This window comes from Eurosta solidaginis, chromosome 5 (genome assembly GCF_040869045.1).
Source record: "Eurosta solidaginis isolate ZX-2024a chromosome 5, ASM4086904v1, whole genome shotgun sequence".
Classification (NCBI taxonomy): domain Eukaryota; kingdom Metazoa; phylum Arthropoda; class Insecta; order Diptera; family Tephritidae; genus Eurosta; species Eurosta solidaginis.
The window spans coordinates 271,239,254-271,262,729 of NC_090323.1; the positions used below are offsets into that span (position 1 = coordinate 271,239,254).

The window sequence follows — 23,476 nt, forward strand, 5'->3', positions numbered from 1 at the left end:
TTAGTTCTATAGGTGGACGCCTTTTCTAGATATCGCCATAAAGGTGGGCCAAGGGTGACTCTAGAATGTTTGTACGATATGGGCATCAAACGAAAGGTGTTACTGAGCATTTTAAGAGGGAGTGGGCATTAGGTCTATAGGTGGACGCCTTTTCGAGATATCGCCATTAGGGTGGGTCAGGGGTGACTCTAGAATGTGTTTGTACGATATGGATATCAAATTAAAGGTATTAATGAGGGTTTTAAAAGCGAGTGGCCCTTAGATGTATATGTGAAGGCGTTTTCGCGATATCGACCAAAATGTGGACCAGGGTGATCCAGAAAATCATATGTCGGGTACTGCTAATTTATTTATACATATATGCAATACCACGAACAGTATTCCTGCCAAGATTCCAAGGGCTGTTGATTTCGCCTTGTAGAACTTTTTCATTTTCTTTTACTTAATATGGTAGGTGTCGCACCCATTTTACAAAGTTTTTTTTTAAGTTATATTTTGCGTCAATAAACCAATCCAATTACCATGTTTCATCCCTTTTTTCGTATTTGGTATAGAATTATGGCATTTTTTTCATTTTTCGTAATTTTCGATATCGATAAAGTGGGCGTGGTTATAGTCGGATATCGGCCATTTTTTATACCAGATAAAGTGAGTTCAGATAAGTACGTGGACTAAGTTTAGTAAAGATATATCGGTTTCTGCTCAAGTTATCGTGTTAACGGCCGAGCGGAAGGACAGACGGTGGACTGTGTATAAAAACTGGGTGTGGCTTCCACCGATTCCGCCCATTTTCACAGAAAACAGTTACCGTCATAGAATCTATGCTTCCAAATTTGAGAAAGATTGGTAAATTTTTGTTCGACTTATGGCATTAAAAGTATTCTAGACAAACTAAATGAAAATGGGCGGAGCCACGCCCATTTTTAAATTTTCTTTTATTTTTGTATTTTGTTGCATCATATCATTACTGGAGTTTAATTTTGACTTAATTTACTTATATACAGTAAAGATATTAAATTTTTTGTTAAAATTTGACTTTTAAAAAATTTTTTTTTAAAAAGTGGGCGTGTTCTTCATCCGATTTTCCTAATTTTTATTTAACACATATATAGTAATAGTAATAACGTTCCTGCCAAATTTCATCATGATATCTTCAACGACTGCCAAATTACAGCTTGCAAAACTTTTAAATTACCTTCTTGTAAAAGTGGGCGGTGCCACGCCCATTGTCCAAAATCTTACTAATTTTCTATTCTGCGTCATAACGTCAACCCATCTACCAAGTTTCATCGCTTTATCCGCCTTTGGCAATGAATTATCGCATTTTTTCTGTTTTTCGAAATTTTCGATATCGAAAAAGTGGGCGTGGTTATAGTCCGATATCGTTCTTTTTAAATAGCGATCTGAGATTCATCAAGATACCTCAAAATTTACTCAAGTTATCATATTAACGGACAGACGGACGGACGGACGGACATGGCTCAATCAAATTTTTTTTCGATACTGATGATTTTGATATATGGAAGTCTATATCTATCTCGATTCCTTTATACCTGTACAACCAACCGTTATCCAATCAAAGTTAATATACTCTGTGAGCTCTGCTCAACTGAGTATAAAAACATCGATACTGGCCTCGGGCTAAAGAGGATAAATATAATAAAAGCCACCGGTCTGGCAAGTTATGCAAATGTGATTTTTGGGAAGAGAATTAAATAAATATTTAAATACAGTCGGAAAAATAAACACAAATACCCCACGAAAAGTTATAGAAGACATTTTATGCACATCTCTCCCAAAAAAAAACAGCGAATACCTCATAGAAAACATCGAGCAAATGGCTACGAGTAACGATTGACGTCTCTTATTATAATTTATCCCCTTTGCCTGGGCTAGCTAAAGAGCTTATCAAATGATGAAATGAAAAAAATTCATTCGATAGTTAAAATCATTCAGTAACTAGCTATCGATAGCTGAATTCTCATGCCAAAGTTCTCAACACTAGTGAACAATCCTATCCACACTGTCGATGAAGGTGCAATAACGCGTGAACAACATTTTGAATAAAAAAAATTATTTATTTTATGAATGTTGTGAAAATTATTGCAAAATTCTATAAATAACGAATTATCTTTACATATACATATGTAGTGGTTTTCATCACTTTTTTTACGAGTTTGCGATGCGCGGCATGTATTGCAATTTCAGCGGCAGAAAATTAATGAAACTTAACACATGTATTTCCGCTTATAATTTCAGATTTTGCGACCCGCACCGGAACTGAGTACGATATGATATTAAGGGCTCGATTTAATGTATTATACGTTTATTTATGTATGTACGAGTATGTCATTTGGATATATGTATGTACATTAGGGTGGGTCGATTTGTATGGAGGAAAGTTAACCGATATCGCGCCATTGATTTTTCGATAGGATTTGGGCTCAGGAAAAAAAGTTCCACTACGCATACCCAAAAAAATTATTTTCGAGCATGTGAAATTTCATTTGTTTTACTTTTTTCGACTTTGATTTTTAAGATTTTTTTCATGAACCTTGGCTCCTCTGCCATTAATTTAAAGTTAAAAAAAATAATAATAATAATAATTCACTCACTCGATGTAGATGTGATGTTTGCGTTAAATAGTTTCGCACCGTCCCAGCGCTTACTGCTAATGTGGCCTTCTCGGCAACCGTTTTGAGAACCCCCTATCCTAGAAAACATTTGAATAACGCCTAATTTAAGATTTTTTTTGTCTTATTATATAACTCGATTCGATAGAAATTATTTTCGCATTTGAAAAAAAAAAACCAATGTAATTTGACAGTTTGTCAATAGCATCTCCATTCAAATCGAGCAACAGAATAAGTCCTCTGAGCTTAAATTCAATACCTTTTACGATTAGCTGAGGCGTTTATAAAAAAAGTCTGAGCTAAGGTGTTCTTCAACCGAATTCTGAGTTCGGCTTTCTAGAAACAAATTCTGGAATAGTTTTTGAGAAATATTCTCAAATGGGTCGTTTCCGAACTGCCCCTGAAATAGAGTGAGTTTCTTCGAAAAGAGACTATAAACTATTGTTGGTATATACTTGAATGAACTACAAACTGCATACTCAAAAAGTTTCCTAAAAGGCTACACCAAAACTTAGAAAATTTCAGGAAGATTTTTTAAACTTCTAAAATTTCTGAATTTTTTCGTAAACGTTTTAGACTTTACTGTTTTAATCTAAAAAGCTGACAATGTTTATCCGGTTTTTTTTTAATACTGATGTTTAGTTTTTGTAAGTTGTTTATTGCAATATTTTTGTATGGTAAGTGTTTTGTGACCAAGCATCTCTAGTTAGAGCCAAGCTAAAGCCGTCGTCATTTTGATGATTTTCAAACAGAATGACGCTTGGACGATTTTGTACTGAAAAATGACGATTTAAGACTACCTCTAACATTTCCGAGCAAGAAAAAGTCAAATCTAAACAAGATTGTATTATTTTTCATAGTGAAATGTGTGATCAAATTAAAAAGCGTTTTGATTTTAACAAGGTTGTACTACAAAACTTAAGTTTCATGGATTCCAAAGAAGTTGTTCTTTGCATATGGTTGTAGTGCCATAGTAAATTGCATTAAAATAAATTGTAGATGGCAACCCTCTTTAGAAAAGTGCAAGATGCAACCATACATCAGATGCACTTGGCATCACTAAAATTGTTAGAGTCGAGCAACTCGGAGTTTCTGATTGGCTGAAACTGCCGTTGCTCGGCGCCATGATTTATTTCGACGCCATCATTAATTTCGTTGCTAAGCAACCTATGCAACAAGTCCTTAGTCACAAGGTTGCAACTGAAGAAGTTTTCAGTCAGAGTTGAGAGTTGAAGTCCGCCGGTTGTGAATTAAAACAAAAAAGTCATAAGACACAAAAACTAAAGCTGAAATTAAAAGCTTAAAATAACTGTAAAAAAAATCAAAGACTAACTTTATTAAAAATTAGAAAGTTAAAGAAATAGTTTACTGTGAAAACAAAAAGCTACAAGTTAAAACTATATTTACTGTAAAAATAAGCGAACAGAAACAAACTTAAATAAAGCGAAACTTAAAAATAGCATTTTTCCATTTGTGGTGTGTCTGTGCGTGGGGGGTTGCAAAAAGGCCAAAGAGTGTCAGTGTGTGCGCCAGCCAAGTGAGTGCGCTAGACGTTTTACAGGATCCATAAAATGGATCCTCCATATGGCGACCGTGGGCCGAAGCCCTGTAAATGCGGCGAGTGGCCGGAAGGAGGCAAGCCTCCCAACAGGCGTGGGAATTGAAAAAAAAAACCCACTTAAAATTTGAAATGTAAAAAAAAAAAAATTTTTTTTTATAATTAACAAAAAACCCATACATAGAAAGTTACAAAATCAAAAAATTTACAAAAAAAGTTTAAAACCAAAAAATTTACAAAAAAAGTATGAAACATTAAAAACCATTACAAAAAAATATAAAAATTTGAAAAATCTACAAAAAAAATACAAAATATACAAAAACCCTAAAAAAAAAACTTTAAAAACATTTTAAAATCTACAAAAAAAATACAAAAATTTAAAAAACCATTTACAAAAAAATATATATAAAATTTAAAAACCATTACAAAAAAATATAAAACCGAAAAAAAACTACAAAAAAAAATTTTTTTTGGAAAATATCTACAAAAAAATACATAAACACCTATAAATTACTAAAGCATGGTGGAATGGAATAGTCACCAGTCGAAACATTTGAAAAAAAAAACAAAATACATATGGAAAAATTTTAATACAAAAGTTACAGACATTAAAATTAGTAAAATCGACCATTTTTAATTTTTGGCGAAAAACGGCAGCAGCCACGCCAACCCCATAACGGAAGCATAATACGGTATATATATTTTTTAGTGGAAAAACGGCATTAGCCAAGACACGCTCATAACGGAACCACAAGAGACCCAATATAGCAGGAAGTAATCAGCAAAAGCAACGCCATCAGCAGCAGAGCAGAGAGCAGCGGTACCGTTGGTATGGCGAAATAAAATATTTCTACTTTTAACAAATTCACTTAAATTACATCAATACTCTTCAAAATTACAAAACTATTTTGCATTATATATTATATTTACAAATAAAATAAAAAAAAAATTTTTACTTTATATTAATCTTCCATTTTTTCAAAAATTATTTTTCATAAATATTTCAAAATTACAAAACATTATACTTAATTAATTATATTAATCACTACAAAAATTAAATTTTTCCACAAACATACAAATATACAGGTAGGCACTGTGGGTCAGGGTCGGACAAAAACGGGAAAATTTTATAAGTTATAGTAATTGGTCATCAAAAAAAAAAAAAAAGAAGTTGCCAATATAATTAACTATTCGAATAAAATTTTAGTTGTAGTTCCACCCTGCCCTACAGTGGGCTCCATCAACACAAAAATACAAAAATTATTTTTTTTTTCACTTTTCGTAAGCGGTGCGCCCGCGTAAAAATATGACATACATTTTTTTAAACCCCGGTGCGTCCGAGGACATTTATAATACAATTTTGGAAAGATGCGGTGCGCGCGTATATATATACAAATAAAAACAATACAATTTTGATAAAAGCGGTGCGTCCATTTAAAGCCTGTACAAAAATATTTGCCATTCTATAATCTTTGCATTTAAATTCAAATAAAATTATAATTTTGCCATACATTTCAGATTCAAATTTTTTTTCACATTCTGTACAATTAAAAATCCTTACATTTCAATAAATATATTCGTAAACAATATTCAACATCTTTTAAATTGCATGTGAATTCCAATTCCCACTTCCGTTTTGCATGAAAAACTTTCAGCTAATTTCAATCATTGGGTTTAAATTTGCGGACAACAAAAGCGTAAAGTAAATATTTTGAATCCCTTTATTAACTAATCACTAACTTTGGTATTTCAAAAAATTTACTAACTAAAGCTTTTTTTGCAATAAGTATTCGCTAACCAATTGTATAATTATAACTAAAATCTAAAAGCTTTCAAAAATACATAGTTTCACAAAATTCTTTTAAAATATTTTCATAAATTTCCTTTAAGAATACTTTCATAATTTTCTTTTTTCAACTCAACCCGTTCAAATTTAATTTCCTTTAAATTCAATTTCTATTCAATCTTCATAAACAAATTCCACATATCTTGCAACAAAAAATTTTAATATTTAGTCTATAGTTCCAACGCGTATGGACCTAAGAAGCGGGAAGGTTGTTTCTAAAGATTCCCATCCGATTTCAAGTTCCAAAAATTCAGAGCAAAATTTAGATTCCGAAAACTCAGAGCAAGATATAGATTCCAATAATTCAGATTCTGATTCATCTTCAAGTGCATCGTCAACTGATACCTTAACAAGTGCACATAATTATAAATTATCCCTGAGTGCAGACTTTTTAGGATTTGCTGATCAACCTGTAATTCCAAATTCTAGTTTTTCTATTCTAACTCAGGTTCTTAACGTTACAACCATGGCCACAATCGAGGAGAAAAAATCGTTTATTAATACTTGTGCCTCAATTATGCGAGACAACTACAGTGGAGACCCGTTAGCACTTGGCTCGTTTATAAATAAAGTTGAATTAATGGAAGTATTCTCTAACGAAAATTTAACTCCTACTTTTATTGCATTTTTAAAATCCAAGCTCGAAGGCAAAGCTCGCGAAGCCCTACCAACGCATATAGAATCTGTCAACCAAATTAAAGAAGCGCTATGTAGTGAAATTAGGCCAGACAACTCGAAAGTTGTCGCGGGAAAAATCGCAGCCTTAAGAGTAACCAATAACAATTTTTCAGAATTTTCAAAGTAGGTAGAAGAGCTTTCTGACTCGTTAGAGCGCTGTCTAATCATTGAAGGTATGACGAAGGCAAAAGCCCATGAGGTGGCAGTTGAACAAACCATTAGCGTTTGTAGATTAAATAGTAGGTCAGATATCGTGAAATCAATCCTTGCGTCAACAACCTTCAAAGACTCAAAGGACGTAGTAGCAAAAATGATTATAGAGCGAGATCAGGAAGTTAAAGAGCGGCAAGTGTTAGCGTTTCGGTCACGTCCGATAAGATATAATAATTTCCGTGGAAATTCCAGAGGCAACAGTAATTTCAGATACAACAATAGTAATTTTCGATTTAACAATAACTCAAATAGGCAACACAATAATACAAATTTCCGAAATAACAATTATAACAGAGGCAATAATCGCAATTACAATAGAGGCAATAGCAATTCCAACAATAACAATAATAATCGGTCCGGAAATAACAGAAATTCCAATAATCAGGATTCAAATTCTAGAAATTCAGCCAATGTTCGTTCTTTAAATGCCGAAGCCCCTCAGGCGCGAACACTGAGGGAGCAGGAGCAATTCGACTTCTCAGTCAATATATTGTCTAAATTTAAATTTTTCCGATTTCGTCGAAGTCGCTTGTAGCGATTCACATAAAATATGTTCTTTTCTAGTAGATTCACAGGCAGACATTTCATTAATAAAAATTTCCAGTTTGGCAAACGATGTAGAAGTAGACGATAGTAACGTAATAAATATAACAGGCGTAACAACAGACACGGTAACGACACTAGGAACAGTTAATACAAGTATAATCGCATCAAATACATTTTTTCCTCTGACTCTTCACGTTGTCAATGACAACTTTAATATTCCTTCGGACGGTATAATAGGGAGATTTTCTAAAAACGAACAAATGCATAATCAATTATGCTAATGACACAATTACATTCGGACAAGGGACAGAAAAGGTAAATATTTCAATTTTGCATAGCACTTCAACAAACACTCTTGTAATTCCACCAAGATGCGAAGTTTTTCGTGTTTTTAGTTTGAAAAATTCGACAAGTCCGGTTTTTGTAGATTCTCAGGAACTCTGTAACGGTGTTTTCACAGCAAAATGTATCGTTGATACAAAAAATCCAATAATAAAAGTTATCAACACCACCGACGAGGTCAAGTACGTAAAAGATTTCAATATTCAAACTGAAGACATTAAAAACTTCAATGTCTATCGCATAAATGATACACCTATCGATTCAAAACGTATAGAAGAGCTTAAATCAATTTTGGCAAAACAAATGCCTTCTTACGCTAAAAAGAAATTACTTGATTTATGTTTGAAATATTCTGATATTTTTGCATTAAAAACCGACTTAATGACGCTTAATAATTTCTACGATCAAAAACTTAGATTAACTGACAAAACCCCTGTCTATATTAAAAATTACCGTTTGCCATACACACAACGCGAAGAAATAAATAAACAAGTCGAAAACCTATTACAGAATGATTTAATCGAACCTAGTTTTTCAAATTATAACAGTCCTTTATTTTGGTACCGAAAAAAGATCCAACAGGCAAAAAATCGTATCGCATGTGCGTAGATTTTAGAGCAGTCAATAAAAAGCTTATAGCCGACAAATTTCCACTAGCACGCGTTGATGACATACTCGACAATCTTGGCAGAGCCAAATACTTTTTAAATTTAGACCTTTTTTTCTGGTTTTCACCAAATACCCCTTCACACTAAATCCAGAGACGTAACTTCTTTCAGTACAGATCGAGGAGCTTTTCGTTGGAAAGTTTTACCTTTCGGGTTAAATATTGCACCAAACTCTTTTTCTCGTATGATGTCAATAGCATTTTCAGGCATTTCGCCAAATCAGGCTTTTATGTATATTGACGACGTTATCGTCATTGGTTGTAGTGAGACACACCACCTTAAAAATTTAGAAAAAGTTTTCGAAACCTGTAGAAAGTTTAATTTAAAGCTGAATCCGAACAAATGCAATTTCCTTCGTTCCGAAGTAACTTTTCTAGGCCATAAATATACGTCAAAAGGTTTGCTGCCAGACGATTCAAAAATAGACGCTATTAAAAGGTATACTAAGCCCAAAGACAAAGATGCGGTCAGGCGATTTGTCGCATTTGCAAATTATTACAGGCGATTTATACCGAATTTTGCTTCACTGGCAGCGCCTTTAAATCGTTTAAATCGAAAAAGTTGAATTTGTTTGGGACGAAGCGTGCGAAAACGCTTTCGAAAAACTAAAACTAGCATTAATGTCTCCTCAACTACTACAATACCCTGACCTCACAAAAGAATTTATAATTACAGTAGATGCTTCTAAGAGTGGGTGTGGTGCTATATTAAGCCAAAAGCATGGTGATAACGATTTACCAATTTGTTTCGCGTCAAAATCTTTTAATAAAGCAGAACAGAAAAAAGCAATTATCGAATTAGAACTCCTAGCAATACATTTCGATATAAAGCATTTTCGTCCATATGTTTACGGTACAAATTTCACAGTAAAATCCGATCATAGACCACTAGTTTATCTTTTTAACATGAAATACCCTTCCTCTAACCTTTCTAGAATTCGATTAGAACTGTCAGAATATAAATTTACGATTGAATATATAAAAGGAAAATCTAACGTTGTGGCTGATGCTCTTTCACGCATTAGTATAGACGAAATAAAAGAATCTACAAAGCATGTTTTAGCAGTTCAAACGCGATCACAAACCAAACAAAAGGAATTACAAAATAAAGACGATAATTTTACTGATAATTTTTGCGAAACTCCTAAAGTACGAGTTTATGACAAATTTTCATACAATTTTTCAAAAAAGATACCGCGAATAAAGTCGACTATACAATTTAATAAGAATAATGAGATCTCCAATATACAAATTTATGCGCATTTAAAACATAAAAAACTAAACTTACTTAATTTTGTGAATGCTAACGGAAAAACAAATTTAGATGAGTTATTTTCGAGGCTTGAAAAAGCAGCCGGCAGTCACAATATTAAGCAGTTAGAATGGCCAAAAAATGATATATTTTTCAAAGAATTTTCAATTACAAATTTTAAAATCAGCGGTAATAAAATTTTAAAATCATTACAAATAATATTAACAGACCCCGTAGAAACTGTAACGGAAACAGAGCAAAAACAAAAACTTATGACAATTTATCATGAGGACCCTTTGTTAGGCGGTCATTGCGGTACAAAACGATTATATTCCAAATTAAGAACAAAATACTATTGGAAAAATATGACTCGTGACATAGCTAAATGTGTCAAAAATTGCAATAAATGCCTTTTAAATAAAGTAAAACCAAAAACAAAGGAAAATCTTGTGTTGACTCCGACACCCTGCAACCCCTTTGACATAGTAATTGTCGATACAATAGGTCCACTTCCGGAATCCAAATATGGTAACAAGGTCGCTGCTACTATGATTTGTGACTTTTCTAAATACCTGTCAACAGTAGCTGTACCAGATAAATCAGCAAAAACTATTGCTTGCGCTATTTTTGAAACCTTCATATTAACATATGGTACAATGAAAGCTATTAGATCCGATTTAGGAACGGAATATAAAAACGAATTATTCTCTGAATTGACAAAACTTTTAAAGATTGATCATGATTTCACAACAGCCTACCATCACGAAACTGTTGGTACTGTTGAAAGAAATCATAGAGTCTTTAACGAATACTTGCTTGTATACCTAAACGAAACGTATTCAGATTGGGATACATATTTAAAATACTTTACATTTTTACACAATACTACAAGTAGTTGGGTTTTTGATAATAAATTTACTCCGTTTGAATTAATATTTGGCAGAAAAACTACAATGCCACATGAATTGCAAAAAGAGCAAATTGACCCGATCTATAGCGTAGAAAATTACGCAAAAGAGCTTAAGTTTAGAATGCAAACATCGCATAAAATGGCAAAAAAATTGATTAATAAACATAAGATTAGAAATAAAGATTTATATGATAAAACAGCTAAGCCTTTAGAAATTAAAATTAATGATAAAGTATTAGTAGAAACAGAACCTAGGAATAAACATAAAAATATATATCAAGGTCCCTACATAGTAAAGAATATTGATGGGCCAAATGTAACTATTTGTGAGATAAGTAAAGAAAACAAAAAAATTGTACACAAAAATCGAGTACAAAAAATTAATTAATTTAATAGCCTATTACTAATCATCTTTAGATATAAATATATTTTAAAAATCCGCCAATGGAGGCTAAAAATGTAACAAATAAATATACATTTAATTAGGTAGATTTTACAATAAGAAAAAAAAAACCGGTTTACTTCAAACATTAAATTAAATGTTTCAAACTAACTTTTATATATTTCACTTTATTCAAAATTTTCTTTTCATTCTTAATCATCTTTTTAGAAGTTGCACTGTGATGAACGAATGAGTTCCGGGTTAGAGCACCCTAATGCTAGCAAACTCCTTCGTTCATAACATTACAACAACATATTAAAGCCTAAAGAAGAATGTGGCAAGATTAATTACTAATCTTACCAAATTCTTCTTTTCTAAAGGGGGATGATGTAGTGCAGGATCCTCCATATGGTCTTGCACCATTTTTCTCACACAATCGATCAGAAAATTGTGCAGGATATTATTAGCGAGTATAGGTATTTGAAGTTTTTAGAATTTAAGACATATTTTGAAGACATTTCTAAGGTTACTCCAGATGTTTTTTGGAAAACTATTTCTACTATCAAAATATCTGAATCTACATACGCTGCATACGTTGCAGATGTAATGTGCTTGTCATACTCATCAGCGAATCTAGAACGAATTGTTCTAAAATAAATTTAAATAAAATAAAAATTAGAAACCGTCTGGAAACTGATACATTAAAAGGAATATTGCTGGCTCAAGATTAAAATTTTTGTTGTTATATCAGCCTACTGACTTGTAAGATCGCGTGTTCGAATCAAGCTCAAGGCCTAACAATAATTATTTTATGATTGAGTTGGGCCAAATATTTGCTTAGCTATTTAATATGAATGTGGAGCTTTTAATTTTTAATTATTTTATCTTATTATTGTTATGATACATTTTTTCTTAAATGAAAAAATTGTTTTTTCTTTTATTCTAATTAGAGCTTAAGATTTCTCGAACACATTCGAGAAGAGATTTATCGCGAGTCTCGCCTTCTCTCGAGATTCTCGAATCTGAAATTACTCGTAGGGCTCGCGATATTCTCGAATTACTCGTATGGCTAGCGAGATTCTCGAATTACTCGTAAGGCTCGCGAGCTTCTCGACATTGAACTTAATCGATTCATTGGCTGTTTTATATATAGCTTTCGATTTCTTCTGGAGCACAAGCCAAAATGTCCGCAAAACCAAAAGTAAAAAACCCCGAAATGTATAGAATATTGCCAATGCAGCGACTGAATTGAAAGTCGAGAAGATCGCGAGTATTACGAGTAATTCGAGATTCGAGAATATCGCGAGAAGTCGAGTTCTCGATTTCTCGGGTCTAAATCTCGCTTGTATTCGAGAAGAAGTCGTAAGCTCTAATTCTAATTTAAGAAAAATTTTAAAACAACAATAATAAGATAAGAAACAGGATACAAGTAGAAATAATGAAGACAAACAAACAACCGCTGTGATAGCTGAATGGTTATAGCAGCGGCGCCTAAACGTTGCCGATGAAGGAATTTAGCAGTTCCCGAAACGAATCTATACAACGAGCTTTGTCAGTTGTCAAATTTTTTTTTTTTTCAATTCTAATTTAAAAAAATTTTTCATTTAAGAAGAAATGTATCGTAACAATAATAAGATAAAATAATTATTGTTAGGCCTGGAGCTCAAGATTATTTAAAATTAAATAACTTTTCCTGTCATAATATCGAACCGCAAATAAAAATGCTAAACAAATACCTTGTAAACAAATTAACGCGAAAATGTTTAACTAATGTTTTATATGTTATATGTGGCAACAAGAAATAACAACCAAAGACAATTTTCAGGAAAGCGCTTTTAAAGATAATATTGTTGATTATTTTTTCATCATTTTGGTTCTCGGCGAATACAATATAACCCAATTTCGTCCTAAATCGACTTGGGTTGTTATTGGTTGTTCCCATAGATATGACGATTTTTTGGGCGGCGTTTGACGACTTGGAAAAAAAATACTTGGCAACGCTGCTTGTCACTCACTAAAATCAACAGTCAATGCAAAAGGAAAAGTCCATGCTACTCTTTGGGCACATAATAAAAACAATATGCTGCAATTTATTTATTTATTTATCAGTCTACAAATTAAACAATTATACAGACCAAATATACCGACACTTAAATCTCAGATGTAATACACGATATAAACAACATAAGCAGTCATCAATTTTAAAGTAATATTTAAACAGTATTGAATTAAACGCTTGACAATTTCAATTAAAAACTTAGAAGTAAGCAAAAGATAAAATGTTGAAAATGTGTTAAAATGTACTCATGAAGGAGCTAGTAAATAATAATTTATGAAATTGACAATAAAGCAAATTAATAGTAGATAAAATATATACAGAATAGAATTTATACAGAGTAAATTTGATTGCATACATAAAAAAAAATAATGATCACAACGCAATTTTGCAAACAAGTTTCAAGTAACTGGTACTTCAAATTTGAAACAGAGGGTTGAACAGTATATCACGGTTTAGCGTTCTTTGCTTCATTTCGAATTACAAATTTAATTTAGTTAAAAGGTATTTTTTAATACCAATAAACGAGTTGCAGACGTCTAAATTTTTACAGTGTTTATTAAAATCACGACATAAGCAGTGAAGTGGTTCGTGCATTTCATAATTCGACCTGCATGTAGCTACAAAAATTGATTGAAAATGTCTAGATGGCCTAATAGGAACGTTAAACTTAATTTCACCAAGCAAAAATGGACTATTTATTGACCCTCTTATTAATTTAACAATAAATAAGACACCCAGCATCTCCCTGCGGCTCTGCAATGTAGGTAGCTGTATTAGTTTTAACCGGCTGCAATAGGGGGGAAGATTTTTAGAAGGATCCCATGGTAAGTGTTTTAAAGCGAAAAGCAAAAATTGTTTCTGGACCGATTCCAGCTTGTCAGAATGAATATGATAACGCGGATTCCAAATTATTGAAGCATATTCCAAAGTAGGTCTGACCAATGTGGTAAAAAGAGTTTTTGTAACGTATGGGTCATTAAATTCTTTAGACCAACGTTTAACGAAAGCCAAAGTACCTTTCGCGCTATTCACGCAAGATTCAATATGAAGTTTAAAATCGAGTTTTGGGTCCATTGTAACGCCTAAATCAATAAAATTAGTAACTTGCTTGATTACATAGTCGCCAATAACATGATCATGGGATTGGAAGGACTTCCTTGTAAAACACATGAACTTACATTTAGGTAGGTTTAGTGACATGGCGTTTACATTACACCAGTCACCAAGACTATTCAGATCAGCCTGAAGACATGCCCTATCCACGGGTGAGCGGATAGGCATTACAAGTTTGACATCATCAGCGTACATCAACGGCTTACAGCTCTTCAAAACACTAGGAAGGTCATTAATGAACAACAGGAACAAAACCGGACCAAGATGGCTGCCTTGGGGAACACCAGAACTTACGTTTATGAACCGAGACCAACAATTATTAAATATAACTGTTTGTTTTCTTTCCCTCACATAAGAAGAAACCCAAGATAGAAGCAAAGGAGGAAATCCTAACCGATCAAGTTTGAATAAAAGTATAGAATGAGAAACTTTATCAAATGCCTTACTAAAATCAATATAAATAACATCAACTTCACAATTAATCTTAAAACTTTTGGATACAAAGGTTGTAAACTCGAGCAGGTTGGACACCGTTGATTTACCCTTGCAAAAGCCGTGTTGTGAAAAGTCAATTAATGAAGATACTCTAAAAGCAATCTGTTTTGTGATAATCAATTCAAATAGCTTAGGAATAGTGTTGAGTTTGGCTATTCCTCTATAATTTATAACCCACGTTCTGCTTCCATTTTTATGCAGTGGTATAATGAATGATTCTTTCCACTTCTTGGGGAATACCCCTCCGCAAACCTATCCAAAACCTATCCGCAAACATGTTAGCAATTTCGAAGCTATCGTTGGAAATCTGATCATTTAGCTTCATTGTAGAAGGAAACCCTTTTATCTTCCTTTTTGAATTAACGAAGCTGTAAAACGACTTAGGATTGACAAAAATTTGGCATTTAATCCTACTGATATAGTTCTTGTAACAAATTCTGTTCAATATGTTATACTTGTGACGTAAAATTGAGTAGGCCGCATAGTCAGTCATTGATCCAGAAAGTTTGTAACGTTTGAATGAACGCGTCTTCTGGTTTTTCAGGCGTTTCAATTCTTTAGTGCTCCAAGCCGATGATGATATAGCAGTGGTTTCTGACGTAGGTATGCATTTTTTAAATATTCCGTATAATACATTATTAAAATGGGATATACAGTCATCAATATCCCCATCGTACTCAGGCCAATTTATTCTCGATACTTCGAGCAGGATGATACACATCTTCAGGCAGGGCAAGGGGGTCACATCGATTTACAAAACAATTTGAATCGTCTGAGAAAATTAAATCCAAGCATTTACCGAATTTATTCTGAATGTTGTTAACTTGAAAAAGTCCAACATCTGCAAACTCGTTTAGGAAATCATAGTCGATAGCACGAGAAGAAGTAGGGACTAGCTTCCCATCGATAAGACTCCATGACACACATGGCAGATTAAAATCGCCAAACACAGTGCAGAATCACAGGCCCTGGCAGTACTGCACACAGATTTCACTATTGAGGAATGATTCAAATATAAGGAAATGTCAGATTGTGGGGGAACGTAGTTGGCTATAAAATATTTGTAGGTTGAGGAAAGTTTTACTCTTACACAAAGAAGCTCAAAATCCTCAAAGTAAGAAAATGTATTTCCTCCGCGGAAAACCTAGTGTGAACGGCAATTAACACACCTCCACCAGCTCTGGCCAGTCGGTCTTTTCTAAACACTTGAAACGAACTCGATAAAACTTCAGCATTAAAAACTGTTGGTTTTAGCCAAGTCTCAGTAAAAACGAGTACATCATAAGGACTCTCATGACTCCGTAGAAAAGTTTCCGTTAGTTTGGTATTCAACCCCCTAACGTTCTGGTAAAGTATACTAAGTGAGATATTATTTACGTTTGATAAGACATAATTTAAGTTTGTACCACTTCTGGAGTGTTGTCTGGCAAGTTTTTTGATGCATTTAAAGTAGCGCGGTCACGGTTCGACTTTCTAGTAAATAAATGCACCACAGAGTGCTTCGGCCAGAAAGTCGAATCGAGTACGCTATCAAAAAATGTGTCAGGAACTAAGATTCTGAAAGAAGAGATCTCTCTCCCAGACTTAAAATTAAATTTATAAACATTAATATTAAGTTCAACACCAAGCTTTGAGCATACGTAGTTAGATATATCAGCTTCCGTCAGCGATGCGTGGAGCCGTGATACAAAAATGGACCTACGGGGGGGAACAGCAGTCACCTCCCTAGGAGCACCAGTTTCTAAAGCAACCGATTCGGAAACAGGGGCTGTGATTGGGGCTGCCAGTGCGGTTTTTGTTACAGCAGTCGAATCATTACCAGAATTGGGTTGCATAGCAGGAACATTAACAGCATCAGAATCATCAGCATTAACAGAATTAGTGCTGTTCCCAACAGCATTCGCTTTGTTTTTTGAAGCTGGAGTCTTGTTCTTAACAGACATTGCAATGTTAGCAGCAGCACTGGGGTTAACAGTTGTATTGGGAATATCAGCAGTATTAACAGGTACAGGAACATTAACACCATCAGAATCATCCGCATTGACAGAATTAGTGCTGTTCCCAACAGCATTCGCTTTGTTTTTTGAAGCTGGGGTTCTTCTTACTAGACATTGCAAAGTTAGCAGCAGCACTGGGGATAACAGTTGTATTAAGAATATCATCAGTATGAACAGGTGCTGTCAATCGTTTAGCATAAGACATTTGTGTATTGAAATCATGCGAGGGGGTGGCTGAGTGTACGCAAAAAGGCTCACTATTGTTATCAGCAGAAATTGGACTCGCATAAACAGGTGTTCGGGCGAGCAAGTCGCAATGTATACATGGCTGCATTAGTGTAGGTGAAATCGATAGAGTATGAGGTTTGAGCGCGCAACTAACATTACCACTAGTCAACGAGTTCGGATTAGTGATAGAGCTAACAACATTTTTTATTTTATTTATGCCATCAGCCATCACCTCCACACACCTTTCATTGTTTTTGTTAGAGTCGTCTTCATTATCTTTAAAATGTTTTTTGATGACACTTTTCATATCAGCCATCTCCGCAAACAAATCCTTAAATTTAAGGTCCAAGGCAAGCATTGTGGACTCCATTGTAGCTTTATGGGATGCCAACACAGCGTCATAGGCGTTACAAAGCTTGCCGTAGGCGTTTAGGCAATCCGCGCACATATAACTTAGGTGGCGGTTCTTCATAAGCAAATTCACGTCGTACTCTGAAAAGTTGCCTTCACAGCAAGAACGATGGTAGACTTTCTTGCAAAAGCCACCACAAGGCACAATAAGGGTATCCGAACGCGAAAAATGCTTGTCACACTTGGCACAATATTTATCCATTACACCAGATATCGTAATAGGTAAAATAAATATATAAAAACTGGATCAAAAGAATAAAAAACAGAGAGCGAGATAAAACACGTCTGTTCGGCACGAACGCAACTCACGTCAAGTGACTTTTAATACGGTTTAGTTAATTATTAAGTTCCTTTGAACATACATATTTTTAAAACTTAATGTGAAAATATTTTTACTTTTACATTGTTTTATAGTTCTTTGTATTTTGCTATCGCCTGTCATTCGCTGCATAAAGCCCCCATTACTGATACTTAGCACAGACTTGACTTGACTTGGCGTAAACTTGGCAACTTAGCCACGATTATACTCCACTTGGCACATACAATCTGGCATCATAATCAGCGTTGAAATTTATTTTTAAATAAATGTCAATTTGTATGACAAAATGTCAAAATGAAATTGAAACAAACAAATGGCATCTCAAAATGTAATCGTCACTTAGAACTTACATAGAAAATCAAAATTCAACAGACTTCTAAGTCAAGTCAAGTGTTGCCAAGTTTTGAGTAATCAGTAACATGCAATGTTCATTTAACAGAACTGTAAGTGACAGTTCCGAAGTCAAGTCAAGTCTATGCTAAGTATCAGTAATGGAGCCTTAACGCTTGAGCAAGCAAGACGGTTGCGCATGCTAAACAAAACCAGAATGAATGCAAAGGAAGACGTCCATGCTACTTTTTGCGCATTAAATAAAAACAATATGCTGCAATTTTTGCTGTGCCAGCGAATTTTCACATCAAAAAAACTTTTTTCCTAGAAAATGCATTTTAATAAGTGCCATAGACATAGCTTCCCTTTGACAAGCAGAAAAGCTCAGTTTATTTGATAAAGCCAAAAGGATATAGCAGATAGGAACTATGAAATAAAGAAGGCTTATTTTGTAGTCGCTTTATTTTTGGCAAAGAATTTTGCATTGAAGAAACAACATACCTCCTTTTATAAAAAAGTTGTATCTGGTTAGCTCGACCTCCGCGTTTTTAGTTATACGAATATAAATAAATATAGTCAGGATTAGCTTGATATCAAATGACCAAAGTCCTTCTTAATTTCAATCTTCACAGTCCATATTTTCTTTTAGCACACTGTAGGGAGTTGTCACTCAATTTTTACACACACTTATGCAATTGTTTTAGTATTTGTGTGGCCGGCTCTGTTTTACATTGTCGCAACGCATGCTTATTTCGGTCAAAGATTGATCGAAGAGTAATGCGGCAGTTACCCACGAACGTACGTAGAAAAAACGTGTCAGCTGACACGACCTATCTTATGAGTGTGCAATGTAAACGAAAACTCACCGACGTGCAACGCCCGTACGTACGTAGCCCGGAACGTAGAAATCAAAACAATTTTGATTTTTTCCGTAAGAACGTGTCAGCTGATCGCTCTCTCACTAGACAGAATTGCCTAGCATGTTGCCACGGTTCAGGCAACCACCCGGACTTGGCACGGCGTAGCCCAGGGTTATTTAAATAAGCGCGGCCGAAGGCCGCCAACTCGGAAAGGTGTTCTGCACATAAAGGCAACAAATACCAGGTGTTCTGCGCAGACTTACTGTTAATTTGCCCAAAATTAAGTTTTGGTATACCAGGAACAGGACAGTTGGTATTGCATTGATGGGACTAAGGATATTATATATAATTTTAAATGAAAGCTTAAATTATTTCCCATCTACCAAACTATATTTTCATATATTTAATACAGCAATTAAATAAAAAAAAATTAAGTTTTTAAAAATTTTGATACGTTTTTTAAAAAATTATATTATTTCAGGAAATTCTTTGCAGTTATATACTTAAGATATACATCAAATGAAAGGTATTGGAAATACATATCCAACGACGTCAAAATTTTGAAAATCGGTTCAATACTTTAGAAGTAATTTAGATTAAAAAAAAAGCTTATTATGAACTTTGACCTTTAATAACTTTTGTTGTTGTTGTTTGCCCAAAAAAAAATATACCGTTATGTTTCTTAGCATGCTTAGCTTCAACGTGTCGTTTGGGCGGGCTTTGCAGGATAAATTATTATATGGAGTTAGCAGGTTTTCATAATTTTGTTGGAGTTAGCATGTTTTGTTATTAGTAATTTTAAGGTATCCTGGACATTTAATACACACTTTTCTTTTACAACCATGTGCTGAAGTCGTTCCCATTCTATAAGTATCAAAAAGTGGTGTTGAGTGAAAAATGGAGTCAGCAGCTTTTACCGCGACGTCATCGATATGGTATGAGATATCGCGAAATTATCCTCTTCCAAAAAACAAGAAAACGCCATTTTATTCGAAAAATATTTAGTTCGGAAAAACTCGAATTCAATTCAAAATGTATTGTTTTGCATTTAAGACTATGTACGTTTTGTAAAAGCAGGTATGTTCATTATCACCATCATCAGAAGCAATTGAGCGATGCTAAATTGTAACAACATATGTAATAAAATATGCACTATTGGAAAAATTTTTATTTTAGGACATCAACAAATTTTTTATTTGGTTGTAAAAATAAATGCACATGCATACATATATATAAAATAATTTAGATATAAACCCAGCAAAAAATCCTACAAATCATCATAAGAAATATGTACTTAATACGGCGGAAGCGCAGCGTTATTCTAACCTATGTATGTATGTGTGATCTTCTTTAGAATCTAATATTAAGTTCATTGTATTTCAATAATTAAGTGGTTACATATTATTATTATTTTTACTAGGCCGAGATTCTCTTCCAATTTGCGTCGTGCTACTTTTAATTTTTCCTACAAATTGACGGGCCGGGACTTACATGTTTTATGCCGAATAGGAACGGCAGCTTCGTTTTCACTGAGAACCTTTAAATGGCAGAAATACACTCGGAGTTTTTGCCAAATCACTGCCGAGGGGCAACCCCACTTAGAAAAACTTTTTTCTAAATTTTCGATCTAACTTGTTGAACCCAGTACGCTACCAACACACCACGGCGGCCGCCATTTGTTAGTTTGTTAGTCTTAATTACATATTACTTTTAAACTTACATCACAGCATCATATAAAGTTTAGCTTAATCATCTTACTACTAGATTTTCATTACCGTATTTGATTTGTATCCCCCATATTTGGACAAAGTCTTCTTCGTCTATTGAACATTTGGTATTTTTTGAGTTTTAACAGCTTTTGAAACAGAATACAACTGAAGTGCTTTCGAGTATCAAGTCTCAAATGCTTCTAGGCTTTTTTAAATCATACGAAATTAGCCTTTGTGAGCAAATTTTTTTGGTGTGTATGTAAATATTTATACGCAAGTTTTATACAGGTACCTATGAGCTGCTGTGTGTGTAATATGTAGATATACGTCCTCCAAACTACACCGATTTATTTATAGTTTTATGAAACATTTGAGACAAACATGCAACTGTCAGTCAGTCACACCTCGTTTTGCGACCTATGCCAGTCAATAATTTCCAATTTCCACATTTTTTTATTTAATAAAAAGTAAATTGTGCAAATTCTTTATAACATCATATGTAGACCGGTCGGTAGGATGTAATGATCACCATATCGTCGAATTATTTATGAATATATAGCGAACATTTTTGCTTGGCTCCCAATATACAAACAATTCAACTGCAACTCATAAAATAAATGAACTACATAAAAATTCCATATTCCAACTGGCTGTAGGAGGGCAAGATGAAACTCTTCCTGCCTAAAGGGGAGGCATAATGTAAATGTTGCAGGATATTTTAGAAACTGTGAAAGACTGCCTCTATCTGGGATTCAATATTAACAGCGAAAACAAAGTCCGCTTCGATGTCAAAGAGAGAAACACTCTTGCCTACGGGTGGACCCATGGTTGAACTGAATAGGCAATTGAAAAGTAAAGTCCTCTCTCTACGTACAGAAACCACCCTTTAATGGTATTTATTAAAGATGATTCGGCCCTGTTACGATTCCCCTCGACACTCATTTTAGATCCGGTCTAATGAGGAGCTCTTCACTGAGTTGGAAATGGCAGGCGGTGGAAGGCTTCTTCTTCATACTTCTTTTTCATGCGTGGTTTCCACATTGCAATTGGTTTGTGTCATGTGGGAACACGTTACATGGAGGACACAAATTGCGGTATGTCACTTGTTGATTCTAGAACCTTAAATGTTTAACCTATTGCAGAGTGACGTTCGTTGCTCAACAAGTTAACCCAATTATCCATGTATTGGGATAACTTACACCAATTGGGCGGACCAAGGAACATTAAGTGTACCCCATATAATCTTCTTTGGTCATCCCAATTGGTGAAATAGTGGCGACGCATAAGAACAACCTTTTTCTTAGGTGTGTTTCTGTCCCCCAAATATTTGAATAACTTGCTTAATCGCAAGGATTCAAACTTGCAGATTGCAACACACTACAATAAGCTCGAGTTAAAATTAGGTGTCCAGGAAACAATTCTGCCTTCGATAATTCCGACTTAGAAGGATACTTATAAGACTAGAATCAAACCGCAAAAAGTTCCGATAAATATAAATTTCGAGACTGTTGTGGTTGTGAAGAACTTCGACTGAACTATAGCGCATCGGTCGCACTACAACTTCGTACACCCGTAGATGTACCCTATTTCTTTCATCGATTTACAAGGTACTCTTTCAATGCATTTTCCGTTGTCCGATGCATGGGTTAGGGGTATTACTAGAAATCTAATAGAATCAATGTAACTACTACGGGAGTATTTGCCATTTTGCCAAGCAAGGCGACAAAAACACGGCCCTTTGTTTTTGGTGATTATTATATAAGGAACAATTCTTAGCCAGAAATAAATCCGCCACCTTGCGGTGCAAGCCTGATAGTCCTAGGAATTGATTTATTCCTAATGATTGCTTGGAGTTCTTTAACTAGATGCTTCGAGTTAAAGAGAGCACCAAAACATATAGGATAAGCATATCTTCGGCATTGATTGTTCATTTTAACCTTAGTATTTCATATAAGCTTTAATCTGCCGCTGCTGATTTGAACTATCATAACTTTTGTTTTAATAGCTAAATTATGCTTAATGCTCTTATGGTATATTAACTCTTCTGGCATAACCCGGTATATTAAGTCGTCAGTAAATACATATTTGGTCGTGGTCTATGTAGAACATAGTCACCTCTTCAGTGGATTATTATTTATTATATTTCAAGCACTTGCAATTTGTAAATGTATACCTACATAAATGTATAATAATAATAGACTCACAAGAGATTTACCTTTGACACGCAGCCTTTGCTTATTATTTGCACATAGCTCGCAGTTTCCAAATTCTGAATTTGTTTTGCGCAAAAGATAAGGCAAGTGTGTGTAGGTAGACGCGTTTGCACGAGATATCCCCCACATGGGATACTTAACCGATGTTGAGCGAAGCGGTTTTACAATGGGTATTTACATACTTTCATTCATTCAAATTTCGGTTTCTGCTCAAAAGTGTATTCACCAACCGATAAATTTGCCAAATGATATTCTTCTTGTTTAGATTTCTACAATAGCAAAGCATCAATGCAGATTGCTTTTTTATTTTAAGTACAATTTGCAATAATTGGCGTTTGAAACAACAATTTTGTGAAAACACATGCATTCACCAACAGTTTCAACTTATTTCACCAATTTCATTAAACTGACTAAAAATCCGGAATTGATGATTTTGCCACCTTTACACAAAACAGGGAGCATCAGGCGCCACGTTTTCAAAAAGGGCATCTTTGTCATTAGTTCCAGTGACGCGTGAACCTTAAAGTTTGAGATATTGGTGCTTCATCGGCAACCGTATCGGTAATAACAGCTGATTCGACCAATCTTATGAGAATCAATGTAATCGATTATTGGTGCCGCTAAGGTCGTAACCGAATCGTAGCCAATCAATTGGGTTTTGGTTTACCGTCGTAACGATAAACAGCTGATTACGTTAGGGATACGGATACAGCGA

The 23,476-nt window shown here is 34.2% G+C and overlaps 1 protein-coding gene across 5 annotated transcripts in view; it reads right to left on the reverse strand.

The window, feature by feature from the left end:
* Positions 1 to 22,903, reverse strand: part of foi (fear-of-intimacy) — a 56,028-nt gene extending 33,125 nt beyond the window's left edge. For 2 of the 5 annotated variants that reach the window (XM_067790665.1, XM_067790657.1), the window contains exon 1: positions 22,764 to 22,903. The gene's annotated coding sequence lies outside the window, so the exon portion shown is untranslated. Of the gene's footprint in view, positions 1 to 2,137; positions 2,250 to 22,752 lie in introns of those variants that run through there. The other 3 variants (XM_067790658.1, XM_067790659.1, XM_067790661.1) reach the window with 3 other exon arrangements.
* Positions 22,904 to 23,476: the final 573 nt, after the last annotated feature.